The 22,808-nt window shown below is 62.4% G+C and overlaps 1 protein-coding gene across 16 annotated transcripts in view; it reads right to left on the bottom strand.

Moving 5' to 3' along the window:
* Positions 1-22,808, bottom strand: part of nav3 (neuron navigator 3) — a 639,300-nt gene that overhangs the window by 314,787 nt on the left and 301,705 nt on the right. The window lies entirely within an intron of this gene.

Here is a 22,808-nt window from a genome sequence, read left to right as displayed (position 1 = left end):
GGACAGAGTGGGGGACAGTGTGGGGGACAGAGTGGGGGACAGTGTGTGGGACAGTGTGGGGGACAGAGTGGGGGACAGAGTGGAGGACATTGTGGGTGACAGTGTGGGGGACAGTGTGGGGGATAGAGTGGGGGACAGAGTGGGGGACAGTGTGGGGGACAGAGTGGGGGACAGAGTGGGGGACAGAGTGGGGGACAGTGTGGGGGACAGTGTGGGGGACAGAGTGGGGGACAGTGTGGGGGGACAGTGTGGGGGACAGAGTGGAGGACAGAGTGGGGGACAGTGTGGGGGACAGAGTGGGGGACAGAGTGGAGGACATTGTGGGTGACAGTGTGGGGGACAGTGTGGGGGATAGAGTGGGGGACAGAGTGGGGGGCAGAGTGGGGACAGTGTGGGGGACAGTATGGGGGACAGTGTGGGGGACAGAGTGGGGGACAGTGTGGGGGACAGTGTGGGGAACAGTGTGGGGGACAGAGTGGGGGACAGAGTGGGGACAGAGTGGGGGACAGAGTGGGGGACAGAGTGGGGACAGTGTGGGGGACAGTATGGGGGACAGTATGGGGGATAGAGTGGGGGACAGTGTGGGGGACAGTGTGGGGGACAGAGTGGGGGACAGAGTGGGGGACAGAATGGGGTACAGTGTTGGGGACAGTGTGGAGGACAGTGTGGGGGACAGTGTGGGTGACAGAGTCGTGGACAGTGTGGAGGACAGAGTCGGGGACACTGTGGAGGACAGTGTGGGGACAGTGCGGGGAAAAGTGTGGGGGACAGAGTGGGGGACAGAGTGGGGGACAGAGTGGGGGACAGTGTGGGGGACAGTGTGGGGAACATTGTGGAGGACAGTGTGTGGTCAGAGGGGAGGACAGAGTGGGGGACAGAGTGGGGGACAATGTGGGGGACAGAGTCGGGGACAGTGTGGGGGACAGTGTGGGGGACAGAGTGGGGGACAGTGTGGGGAACAGTGTGGGGGACAGAGTGGGGGTCAGAGTGGGGGACAGTGTGGGTGACATAGTGGGGGACAGAGTGGGGGACAGAGTCGGGGACAGAGTCGGGGACAGTGTGGGGGACAGTATGGGGGACAGTATGGGGGATAGAGTGGGGGACAGTGTGGGGAACAGTGTGGGGGACAGAGTGGGGGACAGAGTGGGGGACAGAGTGGGGACAGTGTGGGGACAGTGTGGGGACAGTGTGGGGACAGTATGGGGGACAGTATGGGGGATAGAGTGGGGGATAGAGTGGGGGATAGAGTGGGGGACAGTGTGGGGGACAGAGTGGGGGACAGTGTGGGGGACAGTGTGGGGAACAGTGTGGGAGACAGAGTGGAGGGTAGTATGGGGGACAGAGTGGGGGACAGAATGGGGTACAGTGTAGGGGACAGTGTGGGGGAAAGTGTGGGTGACAGAGTGGGGAACAGAGTGGGGGACACTGTGGGGAACAGAGTGGGGGACAGAGTGGAGGACAGTGTAGGGGACAGTGTGGGGAACAGTGTGGAGGACAGTGTGGGGACAGTGTGGGTGACAGATTTGGGGACAGTGTGGGGGAATATGTGGGGGACAGTGTGGGGGACAGTGTGGAGGGTAGTATGGGGGACAGAGTGGGGGACAGAGTGGGGGACAGTGTGGAGGGTAGTATGGGGGACAGAGTGGGGGACAGAGTGGGGGACAGAGTGGGGGACAGAGTGAGGGACAGTGTGGGGAACAGTGTGGGGGACAGAGTGGGGGACAGAGTGGGGGACAGAGTGGGGGACAGTGTGGAGGGTAGTATGGGGGACAGGGTTAGGGACAGAGTGGGGGAACAGTGTGGGGGAACAGTGTGGGGGAACAGTGTGGGGGACAGTGTAGGGGACAGAGTGGGGGACAGAGTGGGGGACAGTGTGGAGAACAGTGTGGGGGACAGAGTGGAGGGTAGTATGGGGGACAGAGTGGGGGACAGAATGGGGCACAGTGTAGGGGACAGTGTGGGGGAAAGTGTGGGTGACAGAGTGGGGGACAGAGTGGGGGCACTGCGGGGGACAGTGTGGGGGAAAGAGTGGGGGACAGTGTGGAGGACAGTGTGGGGGACAGGGTGGAGGACAGTGTGGGGGACAGTGTGGGGAACATTGTGGGGAACATTGTGGGGAACAGAGTGGGGAACAGAGTGGGGGACAGTGTGGGGAACAGAGTGGGGGACAGAGTGGAGGACAGTGTAGGGGACAGTGTGGGGAACAGTGTGGAGGACAGTGTGGGGACAGTGTGGGTGACAGAGCTGGGGACAGTGTGGGGGAATATGTGGGGGACAGTGTGGGGGACAGTGTGGGGGACAGAGTGGGGGACAGAGTGGGGGACAATGTGGAGGACAGAGTGGGGGACAGAGTGGGGGACAGTGTGGGGGACAGTGTGGGGAACATTGTGGAGGACAGTGTGTGGTCAGAGGGGAGGACAGAGTGGGGGACAGAATGGGAGACAATGTGGGGGACAGAGTGTGGGGGACATAGTGGGGGACAATGTGTGGGACAGTGTGGGGACAGTGTGGAGGACAGAGCGGGGACAGTGTTGGGGACAGTATGGGCGACAGAGTGTGGGATAGTGTGGGGGACAGAGTGGGGGATAGTTTGGGGGATAGTGTGGGGGACAGAATGGTTGGCAGTGTAGGGGACAGTGTGGGGGACAGAGTGGGGGACAGAATGGGGGGCAGTGTCGGGGACAGTGTGGGGGATAGTTTGGGGGACAGTGTGGGGGACAGAATGGGGGACAGTGTAGGGGACAGTTTGGTTGACAGTGTGGGTGACAGAATGGGGGCAGTGTAGGGGACAGCGTGGGGGACAGTGTGGAGGGTAGTATGGGGGACAGAGTTAGGGACAGAGTGGGGGACAGAGTGGGGACGGTGTGGGGGACGGTGTGGGGGACAGAGTGGGGGACAGAGTGGGGGACAGTGTGGGGGACAGAGTGGGGGACAGAGTGGGGGACAGAGTGGGGAACAGAGTGGGGGACAGAATGGGGGACAGTGTAGGGGACAGCGTGGGGGACAGAGTGGGGGACAGTGTGGGGGACAGAGTGGGGGACAGAGTGGGGGACAGTGTGGGGGACAGAGTGGGGGATAGTTTGGGGGACAGCGTGGGGGACAGAATGGGAGGCAGTGTAGGGGACAGTGTGGGGGACAGAGTGGGGGACAGTGTGGGGGACAGTGTCGGGGACAGTGTGGGGGACAGAGTGGGGGACACTGTGGCGGACAGAGTGGGGGACAGAGTGGGAGACAGACTGGGGGACAGTGTGGGGGACAGTGTGGGGGACAGAGTGGGGGACAGTGTGGGGGACAGTGTCGGGGACAGTGTGGGGGACAGAGTGGGGGACAGAGTGGGGGACAGAGTGGGGGACAGAGTGGGGGACAGTGTGGGGGACAGTGTCGGGGACAGTGTGGGGGACAGAGTGGGGGACAGAGTGGGGGACAGAGTGGGGGACAGAGTGGGGGACAGTGTGCAGGGTAGTATGGGGGACAGAGTTAGGGACAGTGTAGCGGAACAGAGTGGGGACAGTGTGGGGGACAGAGTGGGGGACAGAGTGGGGGACAGAGTGGGGGACAGTGTAGGGGAACAGAGTGGGGACAGAGTGGGGGACAGAGTGGGGGACAGAATGGGGGACAGAATGGGGGACAGAGTGGGGGACAATGTGGGGGACAGTGTGGGGGAAAGTGTGGGTGACAGAGTGGTGGACAGAGTGGGGGCACTGCGGGGGACAGTGTGTGGGAAAGAGTGGAGGACAGTGTGGGGGACAGTGTGGGGAACAGTGTGGGGAACAGAGTGGGGGACAGAGTGGAGGACAGTGTAGGGGACAGTGTGGGGAACAGTGTGGAGGACAGTGTGGGGGACAGAGTGGGGGACAGTGTGGGGGACAGTATGGGAGGGGCAGAATGGGGGACAGAGTGGGAGACAGTGTGGCAGACAGTGTGGGGGACAGTGTGGGGGACAGTGTGGGGGACAGAGCGTGGGACAGTGTGGGGCACAGTGTGGGGGACAGCGTGGGCGACAGCGTGGGGGACAGAGTGGGGGACAGAGTGGGGGACAGAGTGGGGGACAGTGTGGGGGACAGTGTGGGGGACAGAGTGGGGGACAGAGTGGAGGACAGAGTGGGGTCAGAGTGGGGGACAGTGTGGGGGACAGTGTGGGGGACAGTGTGGGGGACAGAGCGTGGGACAGTGTGGGGCACAGTGTGGGGGACAGCGTGGGCGACAGCGTGGGGGACAGAGTGGGGGACAGAGTGGGGGACAGAGTGGGGGACAGTGTGGGGGACAGTGTGGGGGACAGAGTGGGGGACAGAGTGGAGGACAGAGTGGGGTCAGAGTGGGGGACAGTGTGGGGGACAGTGTGGGGGACAGAGTGGAGGACAGAGTGGGGGACAGTTTGGGGGTCAGAGTGTGGTACAGAGTGGGAGACAGAGTGGGGGACAGTGTGGGGGAAAATGTGGGGGAAAATGTGGGGGACAGTGTGGGGGACAGAGTGGGGGACAGAGTGGGGACAGTGTGGGGAACATTGTGGAGGACAGTGTGGGGGACAGTGTGGGGGACAGAGTGGGGGACAGAGTGGGGACAGTGTGGGGGACAGTGTGGGGGACAGTGTAGACGACAGTGTGGGGGACAGAGTGGGGGACAGAGTGGGGGACAGTGTGGGGGACAGTGTGGGGAACATTGTGGAGGACAGTGTGGGGGACAGTGTGGGGGACAGAGTGGGGGACAGAGTGGGGACAGTGTTGGGGACAGAGTGGGGACAGTGTTGGGGACAGTGTGGGGGACAGAGTGGGGGACAGAGTGGGGACAGTGTGGGGAACATTGTGGAGGACAGTGTGGGGGACAGTGTGGGGGACAGAGTGGGGGACAGAGTGGGGGACAGAGTGGGGACAGTGTGGGGGACAGTGTGGGGGACAGTGTAGACGACAGTGTGGGGGACAGAGTGGGGGACAGAGTGGGGGACAGTGTGGGGGACAGTGTGGGGAACATTGTGGTGGAGAGTGTGGGGGACAGTGTGGGGGACAGAGTGGAGGACAGAGTGGGGGACAGAGTGGGGTCAGTGTTGGGGACAGAGTGGGGACAGTGTTGGGGACAGTGTGGGGGACAGAGTGGGGGACAGTGTGGGGGACAGAGTGGGGGACAGAGTGGGGGACAGGGTGGGGGACAGTGTGGGGGACAGTGTGGGGGACAGAGTGGGGGACAGAGTGGGGGACAGTGTGGCGGACAGTGTGGGGGACAGTGTGGGGGACAGAGTGGGGGACAGAGTGGGGGACAGTGTGGCGGACAGTGTGGGGGACAGAGTGGGGGACAGAGTGGGGGGCAGAGTGGGGACAGTGTGGGGGACAGTATGGGGGACAGTGTGGGGGACTGAGTGGGGGACAGTGTGGGGGACAGTGTGGGGAACAGTGTGGGGGACAGAGTGGGGGACAGAGTGGGGACAGAGTGGGGGACAGAGTGGGGGACAGAGTGGGGACAGTGTGGGGGACAGTATGGGGGACAGTATGGGGGATAGAGTGGGGGACAGTGTGGGGGACAGTGTGGTGGACAGAGTGGGGGACAGAGTGGGGGACAGAATGGGGTACAGTGTTGGGGACAGTGTGGAGGACAGTGTGGGGGACAGTGTGGGTGACAGAGTCGTGGACAGTGTGGAGGACAGAGTCGGGGACACTGTGGAGGACAGTGTGGGGACAGTGCGGGGAAAAGTGTGGGGGACAGAGTGGGGGATAGTGTGGGGGACAGAGTGCGGACAGTGTGGGGGACAGTGTGGGGGACAGTGTGGAGGACAGTGTGGGGGACAGTGTGGGGGACAGGGTGGAGGACAGTGTGGGGGACAGGGTGGAGGACAGTGTGGGGGACAGTGTGGGGAACAGAGTGGGGGACAGTGTGGGGGACAGTGTGGGGACAGTGTGGGGAAAAGTGTGGGGGACAGAGTGGAGGACAGAGTGGGGGACAGTGTGGGGGACAGAGTGGGGGACAGTGTGTGGGACAGTGTGGGGGACAGAGTGGGGGACAGAGTGGAGGACATTGTGGGTGACAGTGTGGGGGACAGTGTGGGGGATAGAGTGGGGGACAGAGTGGGGGACAGTGTGGGGGACAGAGTGGGGGACAGAGTGGGGGACAGAGTGGGGGACAGTGTGGGGGACAGTGTGGGGGACAGAGTGGGGGACAGTGTGGGGGGACAGTGTGGGGGACAGAGTGGAGGACAGAGTGGGGGACAGTGTGGGGGACAGAGTGGGGGACAGAGTGGAGGACATTGTGGGTGACAGTGTGGGGGACAGTGTGGGGGATAGAGTGGGGGACAGAGTGGGGGGCAGAGTGGGGACAGTGTGGGGGACAGTGTGGGGGACAGAGTGGGGGACAGTGTGGGGGACAGTGTGGGGAACAGTGTGGGGGACAGAGTGGGGGACAGAGTGGGGACAGAGTGGGGGACAGAGTGGGGGACAGAGTGGGGACAGTGTGGGGGACAGTATGGGGGACAGTATGGGGGATAGAGTGGGGGACAGTGTGGGGGACAGTGTGGGGGACAGAGTGGGGGACAGAGTGGGGGACAGAATGGGGTACAGTGTTGGGGACAGTGTGGAGGACAGTGTGGGGGACAGTGTGGGTGACAGAGTCGTGGACAGTGTGGAGGACAGAGTCGGGGACACTGTGGAGGACAGTGTGGGGACAGTACGGGGAAAAGTGTGGGGGACAGAGTGGGGGATAGTGTGGGGGACAGAGTGCGGACAGTGTGGGGGACAGTGTGGGGGACAGTGTGGGGGACAGTGTGGAGGACAGTGTGGGGGACAGTGTGGGGGACAGGGTGGAGGACAGTGTGGGGGACAGGGTGGAGGACAGTGTGGGGGACAGTGTGGGGAACAGAGTGGGGGACAGTGTGGGGGACAGTGTGGGGACAGTGCGGGGAAAAGTGTGGGGGACAGAGTGGAGGACAGAGTGGGGGACAGTGTGGGGGACAGAGTGGGGGACAGTGTGTGGGACAGTGTGGGGGACAGAGTGGGGGACAGAGTGGAGGACATTGTGGGTGACAGTGTGGGGGACAGTGTGGGGGATAGAGTGGGGGACAGAGTGGGGGACAGTGTGGGGGACAGAGTGGGGGACAGAGTGGGGGACAGAGTGGGGGACAGTGTGGGGGACAGTGTGGGGGACAGAGTGGGGGACAGTGTGGGGGGACAGTGTGGGGGACAGAGTGGAGGACAGAGTGGGGGACAGTGTGGGGGACAGAGTGGGGGACAGAGTGGAGGACATTGTGGGTGACAGTGTGGGGGACAGTGTGGGGGATAGAGTGGGGGACAGAGTGGGGGACAGTGTGGGGGACAGAGTGGGGGACAGAGTAGGGGACAGAGTGCGGGACAGAGTGGGGGACAGAGTGGGGGACTGTGTGGGGGACAGTGTGGGGGACAGTGTGGGGGACAGAGTGGGGGACAGTGTGGGGGGGACAGTGTGGGGGACAGAGTGGAGGACAGAGTGGGGGACAGTGTGGGGGACAGAGTGGGGGACAGTGTGGGGGACAGTGTGGGGGACAGAGTGGGGGACAGAGTGGAGGACATTGTGGGTGACAGTGTGGGGGACAGTGTGGGGGTTAGAGTGGGGGACAGAGTGGGGGACAGTGTGGGGGACAGAGTGGGGGACAGAGTAGGGGTCAGAGTAGGGGTCAGAGTGCGGGACAGAGTGGGGGACACAGTGGGGGACAGTGTGGGGGACAGTGTGGGGGACAGAGTGGGGGACAGTGTGGGGGAAAATGTGGGGGAAAATGTGGGGGAGAGAGTGGGGGACAGTGTGGGGGTCAGAGTGTGGTACAGAGTGGGGGACAGAGTGGGAGACAGTGTGGGGGAAAATGTGGGGGAAAATGTGGGGGACAGAGTGGAGGACAGTGTGGGGGACAGAGTGGGGGACAGAGTAGGGGACAGAGTGGAGGACAGAGTGGGGGACAGAGTGGGGGACAGAGTGGGGGACAGTGTGGGGGACACTGTGGGGGACAGAGTGGGGGACAGAGTGGGGGACACTGTGGGGGACAGAGTGGGGGACAGAGTGGGGGACAGAGTGGAGGACAGAGTGGAGGACAGTTTGGGGGTCAGAGTGGGGGACAGTGTAGGGGACAGTGTAGGGGACAGTGTGGGGGACAGAGTGTGGGACAGAGTGGGGGACAGAGTGGGGGACAGAGTGGGGACAGTGTGGGGGACAGTGTGGGGGACAGTGTGGGTGACATAGTGGGGGACAGAGTGGGGGACAGAGTCGGGGACAGAGTGGGGGACAGAGTCGGGGACAGTGTGGGGGACAGTGTAGGGGACAGTGTAGGGGACAGTGTAGAGGACAGTGTAGAGGACAGTGTGGGGGACAGAGTGGGGGACAGAGTGGGGGACAGAGTGGGGGACAGTGTGGGGGACAGTGTGGGGAACATTGTGGAGGACAGTGTGTGGTCAGAGGGGAGGACAGAGTGGGGGACAGAGTGGGGGACAATGTGGGGGACAGAGTGGGGGACAGTGTGGGGGACAGTGTGGGGGACAGTGTGGGGGACAGTGTGGGGAACAGTGTGGGGGACAGAGTGGGGGACAGAGTGGGGGACAGTGTGGGTGACATAGTGGGGGACAGAGTGGGGGACAGAGTGGGGGACAGAGTCGGGGACAGAGTCGGGGACAGAGTCGGGGACAGTGTGGGGGACAGTATGGGGGATAGAGTGGGGGACAGTGTGGGGAACAGTGTGGGGGACAGAGTGGGGGACAGAGTGGGGGACAGAGTGGGGACAGTGTGGGGACAGTATGGGGGACAGTATGGGGGATAGAGTGGGGGACAGTGTGGGGGACAGAGTGGGGGACAGTGTGGGGGACAGTGTGGGGAACAGTGTGGGAGACAGAGTGGAGGGTAGTATGGGGGACAGAGTGGGGGACAGAATGGGGTACAGTGTAGGGGACAGTGTGGGGGAAAGTGTGGGTGATAGAGTGGGGAACAGAGTGGGGAACAGAGTGGGGAACACTGTGGGGAACAGAGTGGGGGACAGAGTGGAGGACAGTGTAGGGGACAGTGTGGGGAACAGTGTGGAGGACAGTGTGGGGACAGTGTGGGTGACAGATTTGGGGACAGTGTGGGGGAATATGTGGGGGACAGTGTGGGGGACAGTGTGGAGGGTAGTATGGGGGACAGAGTGGGGGACAGAGTGGGGGACAGTGTGGAGGGTAGTATGGGGGACAGAGTGGGGGACAGAGTGGGGGACAGAGTGGGGGACAGTGTGGGGAACAGTGTGGGGGACAGAGTGGGGGACAGAGTGGGGGACAGAGTGGGGGACAGTGTGGAGGGTAGTATGGGGGACAGGGTTAGGGACAGAGTGGGGGAACAGTGTGGGGGAACAGTGTGGGGGAACAGTGTGGGGGACAGTGTAGGGGACAGAGTGGGGGACAGAGTGGGGGACAGTGTGGAGAACAGTGTGGGGGACAGAGTGGAGGGTAGTATGGGGGACAGAGTGGGGGACAGAATGGGGTACAGTGTAGGGGACAGTGTGGGGGAAAGTGTGGGTGACAGAGTGGGGGACAGAGTGGGGGCACTGCGGGGGACAGTGTGGGGGAAAGAGTGGGGGACAGTGTGGAGGACAGTGTGGGGGACAGGGTGGAGGACAGTGTGGGGGACAGTGTGGGGAACATTGTGGGGAACATTGTGGGGAACCGAGTGGGGAACAGAGTGGGGAACAGAGTGGGGGACACTGTGGGGAACAGAGTGGGGGACAGAGTGGAGGGCAGTGTAGGGGACAGTGTGGGGAACAGTGTGGAGGACAGTGTGGGGGACAGTGTGGGTGACAGAGCTGGGGACAGTGTGGGGGAATATGTGGGGGACAGTGTGGGGGACAGTGTGGGGGACAGAGTGGGGGACAGAGTGGGGGACAGAGTGGGGGACAATGTGGAGGACAGAGTGGGGGACAGAGTGGGGGACAGTGTGGGGGACAGTGTGGGGAACATTGTGGAGGACAGTGTGTGGTCAGAGGGGAGGACAGAGTGGGGGACAGAATGGGGGACAATGTGGGGGACAGAGTGTGGGGGACATAGTGGGGGACAATGTGTGGGACAGTGTGGGGACAGTGTGGAGGACAGAGCGGGGACAGTGTTGGGGACAGTGTGGGCGACAGAGTGTGGGATAGTGTGGGGGACAGAGTGGGGACAGTGTGGGGGACCGAATGGTTGGCAGTGTAGGGGACAGTGTGGGGGACAGAGTGGGGGACAGAATGGGGGGCAGTGTCGGGGACAGTGTGGGGGATAGTTTGGGGGACAGTGTGGGGGACAGAATGGGGGACAGTGTAGGGGACAGTTTGGTTGACAGTGTGGGTGACAGAATGGGGGCAGTGTAGGGGACAGCGTGGGGGACAGTGTGGAGGGTAGTATGGGGGACAGAGTTAGGGACAGAGTGGGGGACAGAGTGGGGACGGTGTGGGGGACGGTGTGGGGGACAGAGTGGGGGACAGAGTGGGGGACAGAGTGGGGGACAGAGTGGGGGACAGTGTGGGGGACAGTGTGGGGAACATTGTGGAGGACAGTGTGTGGTCAGAGGGGAGGACAGAGTGGGGGACAGAGTGGGGGACAATGTGGGGGACAGAGTGGGGGACAGTGTGGGGGACAGTGTGGGGGACAGAGTGGGGGACAGTGTGGGGAACAGTGTGGGGGGCAGAGTGGGGGACAGAGTGGGGGACAGTGTGGGTGACATAGTGGGGGACAGAGTGGGGGACAGAGTCGGGGACAGAGTCGGGGACAGTGTGGGGGACAGTATGGGGGACAGTATGGGGGATAGAGTGGGGGACAGTGTGGGGAACAGTGTGGGGGACAGAGTGGGGGACAGAGTGGGGGACAGAGTGGGGACAGTGTGGGGACAGTATGGGGGACAGTATGGGGGATAGAGTGGGGGACAGAGTGGGGGACAGAGTGGGGGACAGTGTGGGGGACAGTGTGGGGAACAGTGTGGGAGACAGAGTGGAGGGTAGTATGGGGGACAGAGTGGGGGACAGAATGGGGTACAGTGTAGGGGACAGTGTGGGGGAAAGTGTGGGTGACAGAGTGGGGAACAGAGTGGGGAACAGAGTGGGGGACACTGTGGGGAACAGACTGGGGGACAGAGTGGAGGACAGTGTAGGGGACAGTGTGGGGAACAGTGTGGAGGACAGTGTGGGGACAGTGTGGGTGACAGATTTGGGGACAGTGTGGGGGAATATGTGGGGGACAGTGTGGGGGACAGTGTGGAGGGTAGTATGGGGGACAGAGTGGGGGACAGAGTGGGGGACAGTGTGGAGGGTAGTATGGGGGACAGAGTGGGGGACAGAGTGGGGGACAGAGTGGGGGACAGAGTGAGGGACAGTGTGGGGAACAGTGTGGGGGACAGAGTGGGGGACAGCGTGGGGGACAGAGTGGGGGACAGAGTGGGGGACAGTGTGGAGGGTAGTATGGGGGACAGGGTTAGGGACAGAGTGGGGGAACAGTGTGGGGGAACAGTGTGGGGGAACAGTGTGGGGGACAGTGTAGGGGACAGAGTGGGGGACAGAGTGGGGGACAGTGTGGAGAACAGTGTGGGGGACAGAGTGGAGGGTAGTATGGGGGACAGAGTGGGGGACAGAATGGGGTACAGTGTAGGGGACAGTGTGGGGGAAAGTGTGGGTGACAGAGTGGGGGACAGAGTGGGGGCACTGCGGGGGACAGTGTGGGGGAAAGAGTGGGGGACAGTGTGGAGGACAGTGTGGGGGACAGGGTGGAGGACAGTGTGGGGGACAGTGTGGGGAACATTGTGGGGAACATTGTGGGGAACAGAGTGGGGAACAGAGTGGGGGACAGAGTGGGGAACAGAGTGGGGGACAGAGTGGAGGACAGTGTAGGGGACAGTGTGGGGAACAGTGTGGAGGACAGTGTGGGGACAGTGTGGGTGACAGAGCTGGGGACAGTGTGGGGGAATATGTGGGGGACAGTGTGGGGGACAGAGTGGGGGACAGAGTGGGGGACAGAGTGGGAGACAATGTGGAGGACAGAGTGGGGGACAGAGTGGGGGACAGTGTGGGGGACAGTGTGGGGAACATTGTGGAGGACAGTGTGTGGTCAGAGGGGAGGACAGAGTGGGGGACAGAATGGGGGACAATGTGGGGGACAGAGTGTGGGGGACATAGTGGGGGACAATGTGTGGGACAGTGTGGGGACAGAGCGGGGACAGTGTTGGGGACAGTGTTGGGGACAGTGTGGGCGACAGAGTGTGGGATAGTGTGGGGGACAGAGTGGGGACAGTGTGGGGGACCGAATGGTTGGCAGTGTACGGGACAGTGTGGGGGACAGAGTGGGGGACAGAATGGGGGGCAGTGTCGGGGACAGTGTGGGGGATAGTTTGGGGGACAGTGTGGGGGACAGAATGGGGGACAGTGTAGGGGACAGTTTGGTTGACAGTGTGGGTGACAGAATGGGGGCAGTGTAGGGGACAGCGTGGGGGACAGTGTGGAGGGTAGTATGGGGGACAGAGTTAGGGACAGAGTGGGGGACAGAGTGGGGACGGTGTGGGGGACGGTGTGGGGGACAGAGTGGGGGACAGAGTGGGGGACAGAGTGGGGGACAGTGTGGGGGACAGTGTGGGGGACAGAGTGGGGGACAGTGTGGGGAACAGAGTGGGGGACAGAATGGGGGACAGTGTAGGGGACAGCGTGGGGGACAGAGTGGGGGACAGTGTGGGGGACAGAGTGGGGGACAGAGTGGGGGACAGAGTGGGGGACAATGTGGGGGACAGAGTGGGGGACAGTGTGGGGGACAGTGTGGGGGACAGAGTGGGGGACAGAGTGGGGGACAGTGTGGGGAACAGTGTGGGGGACAGAGTGGGGGACAGAGTGGGGGACAGTGTGGGTGACATAGTGGGGGACAGAGTGGGGGACAGAGTGGGGGATAGTTTGGGGGACAGAGTGGGGGACAGAGTGGGGGACAATGTGGGGGACAGAGTGGGGGACAGTGTGGGGGACAGTGTGGGTGACATAGTGGGGGACAGAGTGGGGGACAATGTGGGGGACAGAGTGGGGGACAGTGTGGGGGACAGTGTGGGGGACAGAGTGGGGGACAGTGTGGGGAACAGTGTGGGGGGCAGAGTGGGGGACAGAGTGGGGGACAGTGTGGGTGACATAGTGGGGGACAGAGTGGGGGACAGAGTCGGGGACAGAGTCGGGGACAGTGTGGGGGACAGTATGGGGGACAGTATGGGGGATAGAGTGGGGGACAGTGTGGGGAACAGTGTGGGGGACAGAGTGGGGGACAGAGTGGGGGACAGTGTGGGGGACAGTGTGGGGAACAGTGTGGGAGACAGAGTGGAGGGTAGTATGGGGGACAGAGTGGGGGACAGAATGGGGTACAGTGTAGGGGACAGTGTGGGGGAAAGTGTGGGTGACAGAGTGGGGAACAGAGTGGGGAACAGAGTGGGGGACACTGTGGGGAACAGAGTGGGGGACAGAGTGGAGGACAGTGTAGGGGACAGTGTGGGGAACAGTGTGGAGGACAGTGTGGGGACAGTGTGGGTGACAGATTTGGGGACAGTGTGGGGGAATATGTGGGGGACAGTGTGGGGGACAGTGTGGAGGGTAGTATGGGGGACAGAGTGGGGGACAGAGTGGGGGACAGTGTGGAGGGTAGTATGGGGGACAGAGTGGGGGACAGAGTGGGGGACAGAGTGGGGGACAGAGTGAGGGACAGTGTGGGGGACAGTATGGGGGACAGTATGGGGGACAGTGTGGGGACAGTATGGGGGACAGTATGGGGGATAGAGTGGGGGACAGAGTGGGGGACAGAGTGGGGGACAGTGTGGGGGACAGTGTGGGGAACAGTGTGGGAGACAGAGTGGAGGGTAGTATGGGGGACAGAGTGGGGGACAGAATGGGGTACAGTGTAGGGGACAGTGTGGGGGAAAGTGTGGGTGACAGAGTGGGGAACAGAGTGGGGAACAGAGTGGGGGACACTGTGGGGAACAGACTGGGGGACAGAGTGGAGGACAGTGTAGGGGACAGTGTGGGGAACAGTGTGGAGGACAGTGTGGGGACAGTGTGGGTGATAGATTTGGGGACAGTGTGGGGGAATATGTGGGGGACAGTGTGGGGGACAGTGTGGAGGGTAGTATGGGGGACAGAGTGGGGGACAGAGTGGGGGACAGTGTGGAGGGTAGTATGGGGGACAGAGTGGGGGACAGAGTGGGGGACAGAGTGGGGGACAGAGTGAGGGACAGTGTGGGGAACAGTGTGGGGGACAGAGTGGGGGACAGCGTGGGGGACAGAGTGGGGGACAGAGTGGGGGACAGTGTGGAGGGTAGTATGGGGGACAGGGTTAGGGACAGAGTGGGGGAACAGTGTGGGGGAACAGTGTGGGGGAACAGTGTGGGGGACAGTGTAGGGGACAGAGTGGGGGACAGAGTGGGGGACAGTGTGGAGAACAGTGTGGGGGACAGAGTGGAGGGTAGTATGGGGGACAGAGTGGGGGACAGAATGGGGTACAGTGTAGGGGACAGTGTGGGGGAAAGTGTGGGTGACAGAGTGGGGGACAGAGTGGGGGCACTGCGGGGGACAGTGTGGGGGAAAGAGTGGGGGACAGTGTGGAGGACAGTGTGGGGGACAGGGTGGAGGACAGTGTGGGGAACAGTGTGGGGAACATTGTGGGGAACATTGTGGGGAACAGAGTGGGGAACAGAGTGGGGGACACTGTGGGGAACAGAGTGGGGGACAGAGTGGAGGACAGTGTAGGGGACAGTGTGGGGAACAGTGTGGAGGACAGTGTGGGGACAGTGTGGGTGACAGAGTGGAGGACAGTGTGGGGGACAGATTGGGGGACAGAGTGTGGTACAGAGTGTGGACAGTGTGGGGGACAGAGTGGGGGACAGAGTGGGGGACAGAGTGGGGGACAGTGTGGTGGACAGTGTGGAGGGTTGTATGTGGGACAGAGTGGGGGACAGAGTGGGGGACATAGTGGGGACAGTATGGGGGACAGCGTGGGGGACAGAGTGGGGAACAGTGTGGGGGACAGAGTGGGGGACAGAGTGGGGAAGAGTGTGGGGGACAGTGTGGGGGACAGTGTGGGGGACCGCGTGGGGGACCGCGTCGGGGACAGAGTCGGGGACACTGTGGGGGACAGTGTGGGGAACAGTGTGGGGACAGTGTGGAGGACAGAGTGGGGACAGTGTGGGGGATAGAGTGGAGAACAGAGTGGGGACAGTGTGGGGGATAGAGTGGGGAATAGAGTTGGGGAAAGTGTGGGGGACATTGTGGGGGACAGTGTGGGGAAAAGTGTGGGGGACAGAGTGGGGGATAGTGTGGGGGACAGTGTGGGGGACAGAGTGGGAGACAGAGTGGGGGACAGAGTGGGGGACAGTGTGGGGGACAGAGTGGGGACAGTGTGGGGGATAGAGTGGGGAATAGAGTTGGGGAAAGTGTGGGGGACATTGTGGGGGACAGTGTGGGGAAAAGTGTGGGGGACAGAGTGGGGGATAGTGTGGGGGACAGTGTGGGGGACAGAGTGGGAGACAGAGTGGGGGACAGAGTGGGGGACAGTGTGGGGGACAGAGTGGGGACAGTGTGGGGAACAGTGTGGGGGACAGTGTAGGGACAGTGTGGGGGATAGTGTGGGGGACATTGTGGGGGACAGTGTGGGGGACAGTGTGGGGGACAGAGTGGGAGACAAAGTGGGGGACAGAGTGGGGGACAGAGTGGAGGGTAGTATGGGGGACAGAGTGGGGGACAGTGTCGGGGACAGTTTGGGGACAGTGTGGAGGACAGAGCGGGGACAGTGTAGGGGACAGTGTGGGGGACAGTGTGGGGGACAGTCTGGAGGACAGTGTGAGGGACAGTGTGGGTGACAGTGTGGGGGACAGAGAGGGGACAGTGTGGGGGATAGTGTGGGGGACAGTGTGGGGACAGTGTGGGGGACAGTGTGGGGTACAGAGTAGGGGACAGTGTAGGGGACAGTGTGGAGGACAGAGTGGGGGACAGAGTGGGGGACAGAGTGGGGGACAGAGTGGGGGACAGTGTGGGGAACATTGTGGAGGACAGTGTGTGGTCAGAGGGGAGGACAGAGTGGGGGACAGAGTGGGGGACAATGTGGGGGACAGAGTGTGGGGGACATAGTGGGGGACAATGTGGGGGACAGTGTGGGGAACATTGTGGAGGACAGTGTGTGGTCATAGGGGAGGACAGAGTGGGGGACAGAGTGGGGGACAATGTGGGGGACAGAGTGTGGGGGACATAGTGGGGGACAATGTGGGGGACAGTGTGGGGACAGTGTGGAGGACAGAGCGGCGACAGTGTGGGGAACAGTGTGGGGGACAGTGTGGGGACAGTGTGGGGAACAGTGTGGGGGAACAGTGTGGGGGACAGAGTGGGGACAGTGTGGCGGACAGAGTGGGGACAGTGTGGGGGACAGTGTGGGGGACAGTGTGGAGGGTAGTATGGGGACAGTGTCGGGTCAGAGTGGGGAATAGTTTGGGGGACAGTGTGGGGGACAGAATGGGAGGCAGTCTAGGGGACAGCATGGGGGACAGTGTGGGGGACAGAGTGGGGGACAGAATGGTTGGCAGCGTAGGGGACAGTGTGGGGGACAGAGTGGGGGACAGAATGGGGGGCAGTGTCGGGGACAGTGTGGGGGATAGTTTGGGGGACAGTGTGGGGGACAGAATGGGGGACAGTGTAGGGGACAGTTTGGTTGACAGTGTGGGTGACAGAATGGGGGCAGTGTAGGGGACAGCGTGGGGGACAGTGTGGAGGGTAGTATGGGGGACAGAGTTAGGGACAGAGTGGGGGACAGAGTGGGGACGGTGTGGGGGACGGTGTGGGGGACAGAGTGGGGGACAGTGTGGGGAACAGAGTGGGGGACAGAATGGGGGACAGTGTAGGGGACAGCGTGGGGGACAGAGTGGGGGACAGTGTGGGGGACAGAGTGGGGGACAGAGTGGGGGACAGAGTGGGGGATAGTTTGGGGGACAGAGTGGGGGACAGTGTGGGGAACATTGTGGAGGACAGTGTGTGGTCAGAGGGGAGGACAGAGTGGGGGACAGAGTGGGGGACAATGTGGGGGACAGAGTGTGGGGGACATAGTGGGGGACAATGTGGGGGACAGTGTGGGGAACATTGTGGAGGACAGTGTGTGGTCATAGGGGAGGACAGAGTGGGGGACAGAGTGGGGGACAATGTGGGGGACAGAGTGTGGGGGACATAGTGGGGGACAATGTGGGGGACAGTGTGGGGACAGTGTGGAGGACAGAGCGGCGACAGTGTGGGGAACAGTGTGGGGGACAGTGTGGGGACAGTGTGGGGAACAGTGTGGGGGAACAGTGTGGGGGACAGAGTGGGGACAGTGTGGCGGACAGAGTGGGGACAGTGTGGGGGACAGTGTGGGGGACAGTGTGGAGGGTAGTATGGGGACAGTGTCGGGTCAGAGTGGGGAATAGTTTGGGGGACAGTGTGGGGGACAGAATGGGAGGCAGTCTAGGGGACAGCATGGGGGACAGTGTGGGGGACAGAGTGGGGGACAGAATGGTTGGCAGTGTAGGGGACAGTGTGGGGGACAGAGTGGGGGACAGAATGGGGGGCAGTGTCGGGGACAGTGTGGGGGATAGTTTGGGGGACAGTGTGGGGGTCAGAATGGGGGACAGTGTAGGGGACAGTTTGGTTGACAGTGTGGGTGACAGAATGGGGGCAGTGTAGGGGACAGCGTGGGGGACAGTGTGGAGGGTAGTATGGGGGACAGAGTTAGGGACAGAGTGGGGGACAGAGTGGGGACGGTGTGGGGGACGGTGTGGGGGACAGAGTGGGGGACAGTGTGGGGAACAGAGTGGGGGACAGAATGGGGGACAGTGTAGGGGACAGCGTGGGGGACAGAGTGGGGGACAGTGTGGGGGACAGAGTGGGGGACAGAGTGGGGGATAGTTTGGGGGACAGAGTGGGGGACAGAGTGGGGGACAATGTGGGGGACACAGTGTGGGACAGTGTGGGGGACAGTGTGGGGGACAGAGTGGGGGACAGTGTGGGGAACAGTGTGGGGGACAGAGTGGGGGACAGAGTGGGGGACAGTGTGGGTGACATAGTGGGGGACAGAGTGGGGGACAGAGTCGGGGACAGAGTCGGGGACAGTGTGGGGGACTGTATGGGGGACAGTATGGGGGATAGAGTGGGGGACAGTGTGGGGAACAGTGTGGGGGACAGAGTGGGGGACAGAGTGGGGGACAGAGTGGGGGACAGAGTGGGGACAGTGTGGGGACAGTATGGGGGACAGTATGGGGGATAGAGTGGGGGACAGAGTGGGGGACAGAGTGGGGGACAGTGTGGGGGAAAGTGTGGGTGACATAGTGGGGAACAGAGTGGGGAACAGAGTGGGGGACACTGTGGGGAACAGAGTGGGGGACAGAGTGGAGGACAGTGTAGGGGACAGTGTGGGGAACAGTGTGGAGGACAGTGTGGGGACAGTGTGGGTGACAGATTTGGGGACAGTGTGGGGGAATATGTGGGGGACAGTGTGGGGGACAGTGTGGAGGGTAGTATGGGGGACAGAGTGGGGGACAGAGTGGGGGACAGTGTGGAGGGTAGTATGGGGGACAGAGTGGGGGACAGAGTGGGGGACAGAGTGGGGGACAGAGTGAGGGACAGTGTGGGGAACAGTGTGGGGGACAGAGTGGGGGACAGCGTGGGGGACAGAGTGGGGGACAGAGTGGGGGACAGTGTGGAGGGTAGTATGGGGGACAGGGTTAGGGACAGAGTGGGGGAACAGTGTGGGGGAACAGTGTGGGGGAACAGTGTGGGGGACAGTGTAGGGGACAGAGTGGGGGACAGAGTGGGGGACAGTGTGGAGAACAGTGTGGGGGACAGAGTGGAGGGTAGTATGGGGGACAGAGTGGGGGACAGAATGGGGTACAGTGTAGGGGACAGTGTGGGGGAAAGTGTGGGTGACAGAGTGGGGGACAGAGTGGGGGCACTGCGGGGGACAGTGTGGGGGAAAGAGTGGGGGACAGTGTGGAGGACAGTGTGGGGGACAGGGTGGAGGACAGTGTGGGGGACAGTGTGGGGAACATTGTGGGGAACATTGTGGGGAACAGAGTGGGGAACAGAGTGGGGGACACTGTGGGGAACAGAGTGGGGGACAGAGTGGAGGACAGTGTAGGGGACAGTGTGGGGAACAGTGTGGAGGACAGTGTGGGGACAGTGTGGGTGACAGAGTGGAGGACAGTGTGGGGGACAGATTGGGGGACAGAGTGTGGTACAGAGTGTGGACAGTGTGGGGGACAGAGTGGGGGACAGAGTGGGGGACAGAGTGGGGGACAGTGTGGGGGACAGTGTGGAGGGTTGTATGTGGGACAGAGTGGGGGACAGAATGGGGGACAGTGTTGGGGACAGTGTGGGGGACAGAGTGGAGGACAGTGTGGGGGACAGATTGGGGGACAGAGTGTGGTACAGAGTGTGGACAGTGTGGGGGACAGAGTGGGGGACAGAGTGGGGGACAGAGTGGGGGACAGTGTGGGGGACAGTGTGGAGGGTTGTATGTGGGACAGAGTGGGGGACAGAGTGGGGGACATAGTGGGGACAGTATGGGGGACAGCGTGGGGGACAGAGTGGGGAACAGTGTGGGGGACAGAGTGGGGGACAGAGAGGGGAAGAGTGTGGGGGACAGTGTGGGGGACAGTGTGGGGGACCGCGTGGGGGACCGCGTCGGGGACAGAGTCGGGGACACTGTGGGGGACAGTGTGGGGAACAGTGTGGGGACAGTGTGGAGGACAGAGTGGGGACAGTGTGGGGACAGTGTGGAGAACAGAGTGGGGACAGTGTGGGGGATAGAGTGGGGAATAGAGTTGGGGAAAGTGTGGGGGACATTGTGGGGGACAGTGTGGGGAAAAGTGTGGGGGACAGAGTGGGGGATAGTGTGGGGGACAGTGTGGGGGACAGTGTGGGGGACAGAGTGGGAGACAGAGTGGGGGACAGAGTGGGGGACAGTGTGGGGGACAGAGTGGGGACAGTGTGGGGAACAGTGTGGGGGACAGTGTAGGGACAGTGTGGGGGATAGTGTGGGGGACATTGTGGGGGACAGTGTGGGGGACAGTGTGGGGGACAGAGTGGGAGACAAAGTGGGGGACAGAGTGGGGGACAGAGTGGAGGGTAGTATGGGGGACAGAGTGGGGGACAGTGTCGGGGACAGTTTGGGGACAGTGTGGAGGACAGAGCGGGGACAGTGTAGGGGACAGTGTGGGGGACAGTGTGGGGGACAGTCTGGAGGACAGTGTGAGGGACAGTGTGGGTGACAGTGTGGGGGACAGAGAGGGGACAGTGTGGGGGATAGTGTGGGGGACAGTGTGGGGACAGTGTGGGGGACAGAGTGGGGGACAGAGTGGGGGACAGAGTGGGGGACAGTGTGGGGAACATTGTGGAGGACAGTGTGTGGTCAGAGGGGAGGACAGAGTGGGGGACAGAGTGGGGGACAATGTGGGGGACAGAGTGTGGGGGACATAGTGGGGGACAATGTGGGGGACAGTGTGGGGAACATTGTGGAGGACAGTGTGTGGTCATAGGGGAGGACAGAGTGGGGGACAGAGTGGGGGACAATGTGGGGGACAGAGTGTGGGGGACATAGTGGGGGACAATGTGGGGGACAGTGTGGGGACAGTGTGGAGGACAGAGCGGCGACAGTGTGGGGAACAGTGTGGGGGACAGTGTGGGGACAGTGTGGGGAACAGTGTGGGGGAACAGTGTGGGGGACAGAGTGGGGACAGTGTGGGGGACAGAGTGGGGACAGTGTGGGGGACAGTGTGGGGGACAGTGTGGAGGGTAGTATGGGGACAGTGTCGGGTCAGAGTGGGGAATAGTTTGGGGGACAGTGTGGGGGACAGAATGGGAGGCAGTCTAGGGGACAGCATGGGGGACAGTGTGGGGGACAGAGTGGGGGACAGAATGGGGGGCAGTGTAGGGGACAGCGTGGGGGACAGAGTGGGGGACAGAATGGGAGACAGTGTAGGGGACAGTTTGGTTGACAGTGTGGGTGACAGTGTGGGTGACAGTGTGGGTGACAGAGTGGGGGACAGAGTGGGGGACAGAGTGGGGGACAGTGTGTGGGACAGAGTCGGGGACACTGTGGGGGACAGAGTGGGCGACAGAGTGAGAGACAGAGTGGAGGAAAGAGTGGGGGACAGAGTGTGGGACAGTGTGGGGGACAGTGTGGGGGACAGTGTGGGGGACAGAGTGGGGGACAGAATGTGAGGCAGTGTAGGGGACAGCGTGGAGGACAGAGTGGGGGACAGTGTGGGGGACAGTGTAGGGGACAGTGTGGAGGACAGTGTGGAGGACAGTGTAGGGGACAGTGTGGAGGACAGTGTGGAGGACAGAGTGGGGGACAGTGTGGGGGACAGTGTGGGGGACAGTGTGGAGGACAGAGTGGGGGACAGTGTGGGGGACAGTGTGGGGAACAGTGTGGGGGACAGTGTGGGGGACAGAGTGGGGGACAGAGAGGGGAAGAGTGTGGGGGACAGTGTGGGGGACAGTGTGGGGGACCGCATCGGGGACAGAGTCGGGGACAGAGTCGGGGACACTGTGGGGGACAGTGTGGAGAACAGAGTGGGGACAGTGTGGGGAAAAGTGTGGAGAACAGAGTGGGGACAGTGTGGGGAAAAGTGTGGGGGACAGAGTGGGGGACAGTGTGGGGGATAGAGTGGGGGACAGTGTGGGGGATAGAGTGGGGAATAGAGTTGGGGAAAGTGTGGGGGACATTGTGGGGGACATTGTGTGGGGAAAAGTGTGGGGGACAGAGTGGGGGATAGTGTGGGGGATAGTGTGGGGGACAGTGTGGGGGACAGAGTGGGAGACAGAGTGGGGGACAGAGTGGGGGACAGTGTGGGGGACAGAGTGGGGACAGTGTGGGGAACAGTGTGGGGGACAGTGTAGGGACAGTGTGGGGGATAGTGTGGGGGACATTGTGGGGGACAGTGTGGGGGACAGAGTGGGAGACAAAGTGGGGGACAGAGTGGGGGACAGAGTGGAGGGTAGTATGGGGGACAGAGTGGGGGACAGTGTCGGGGACAGTTTGGGGACAGTGTGGAGGACAGAGCGGGGACAGTGTAGGGGACAGTGTGGGGGACAGTGTGGGGGACAGTGTGGGGGACAGAGTGGGGGACAGCGTGGGGGACAGTGTGGGGGACAGTGTGGGGGACAGTGTGGAGGACAGTGTGGGGAACAGTGTGGGGGACAGTGTAGGGGAACAGTGTGGGGGACAGAGTGGGGGACAGTGTGGGGGACAGTGTGGAGGGTAGTGTGGGGGACAGAGTTAGGGACAGTGTGGGGAACAGTGTGGGGGACAGTGTGGGGGACAGTGTGGGGGACAGTGTGGGGGACAGAGTGGGGGACAGTGTGGGGGACAGAGTGGGGGACAGTGTGGGGGACAGTGTGGGGGACAGAGTGGAGGGTAGTATGGGGGACAGAGTGGGGGACAGAATGGGGGACAGTGTTGGGGACAGTGTGGGTGACAGAGTGGGGGACAGAGTGGGAGACAGAGTGGGGGCACTGCCTGGGACAGTGTGGGGGAAAGAGTGGGGGACAGTGTGGAGGACAGTATGGGGGACAGGGTGGAGGACAGTGTGGGGGACAGTGTGGGGAACAGAGTAGGGACAGAGTGGGGGACAGAGTGGGGTACAGTCTGGAGGACAGTGTGAGGGACAGTGTGGGTGACAGAGTGGGGGACAGTGTGGGGGAATATGTGGGTGACAGAGTGGGGGCAGTATGGGGGACAGAGTGGGGACAGAGTGGAGGACAGTGTAGGGGACAGTGTGGGGAACAGTCTGGAGGACAGTGTGAGGGACAGTGTGGGTGACAGTGTGGGGGACAGAGTGGGGACAGT

This window comes from Chiloscyllium plagiosum, unplaced genomic scaffold, assembly GCF_037043375.1.
Source record: "Chiloscyllium plagiosum isolate Xiang-an unplaced genomic scaffold, Cpla_swu_hap1 HiC_scaffold_19, whole genome shotgun sequence".
Taxonomy (NCBI): domain Eukaryota; kingdom Metazoa; phylum Chordata; class Chondrichthyes; order Orectolobiformes; family Hemiscylliidae; genus Chiloscyllium; species Chiloscyllium plagiosum.
The sequence above is the reverse complement of the archived record's forward strand: the minus strand, read 5'-3'. Positions and strand labels throughout refer to the sequence as shown.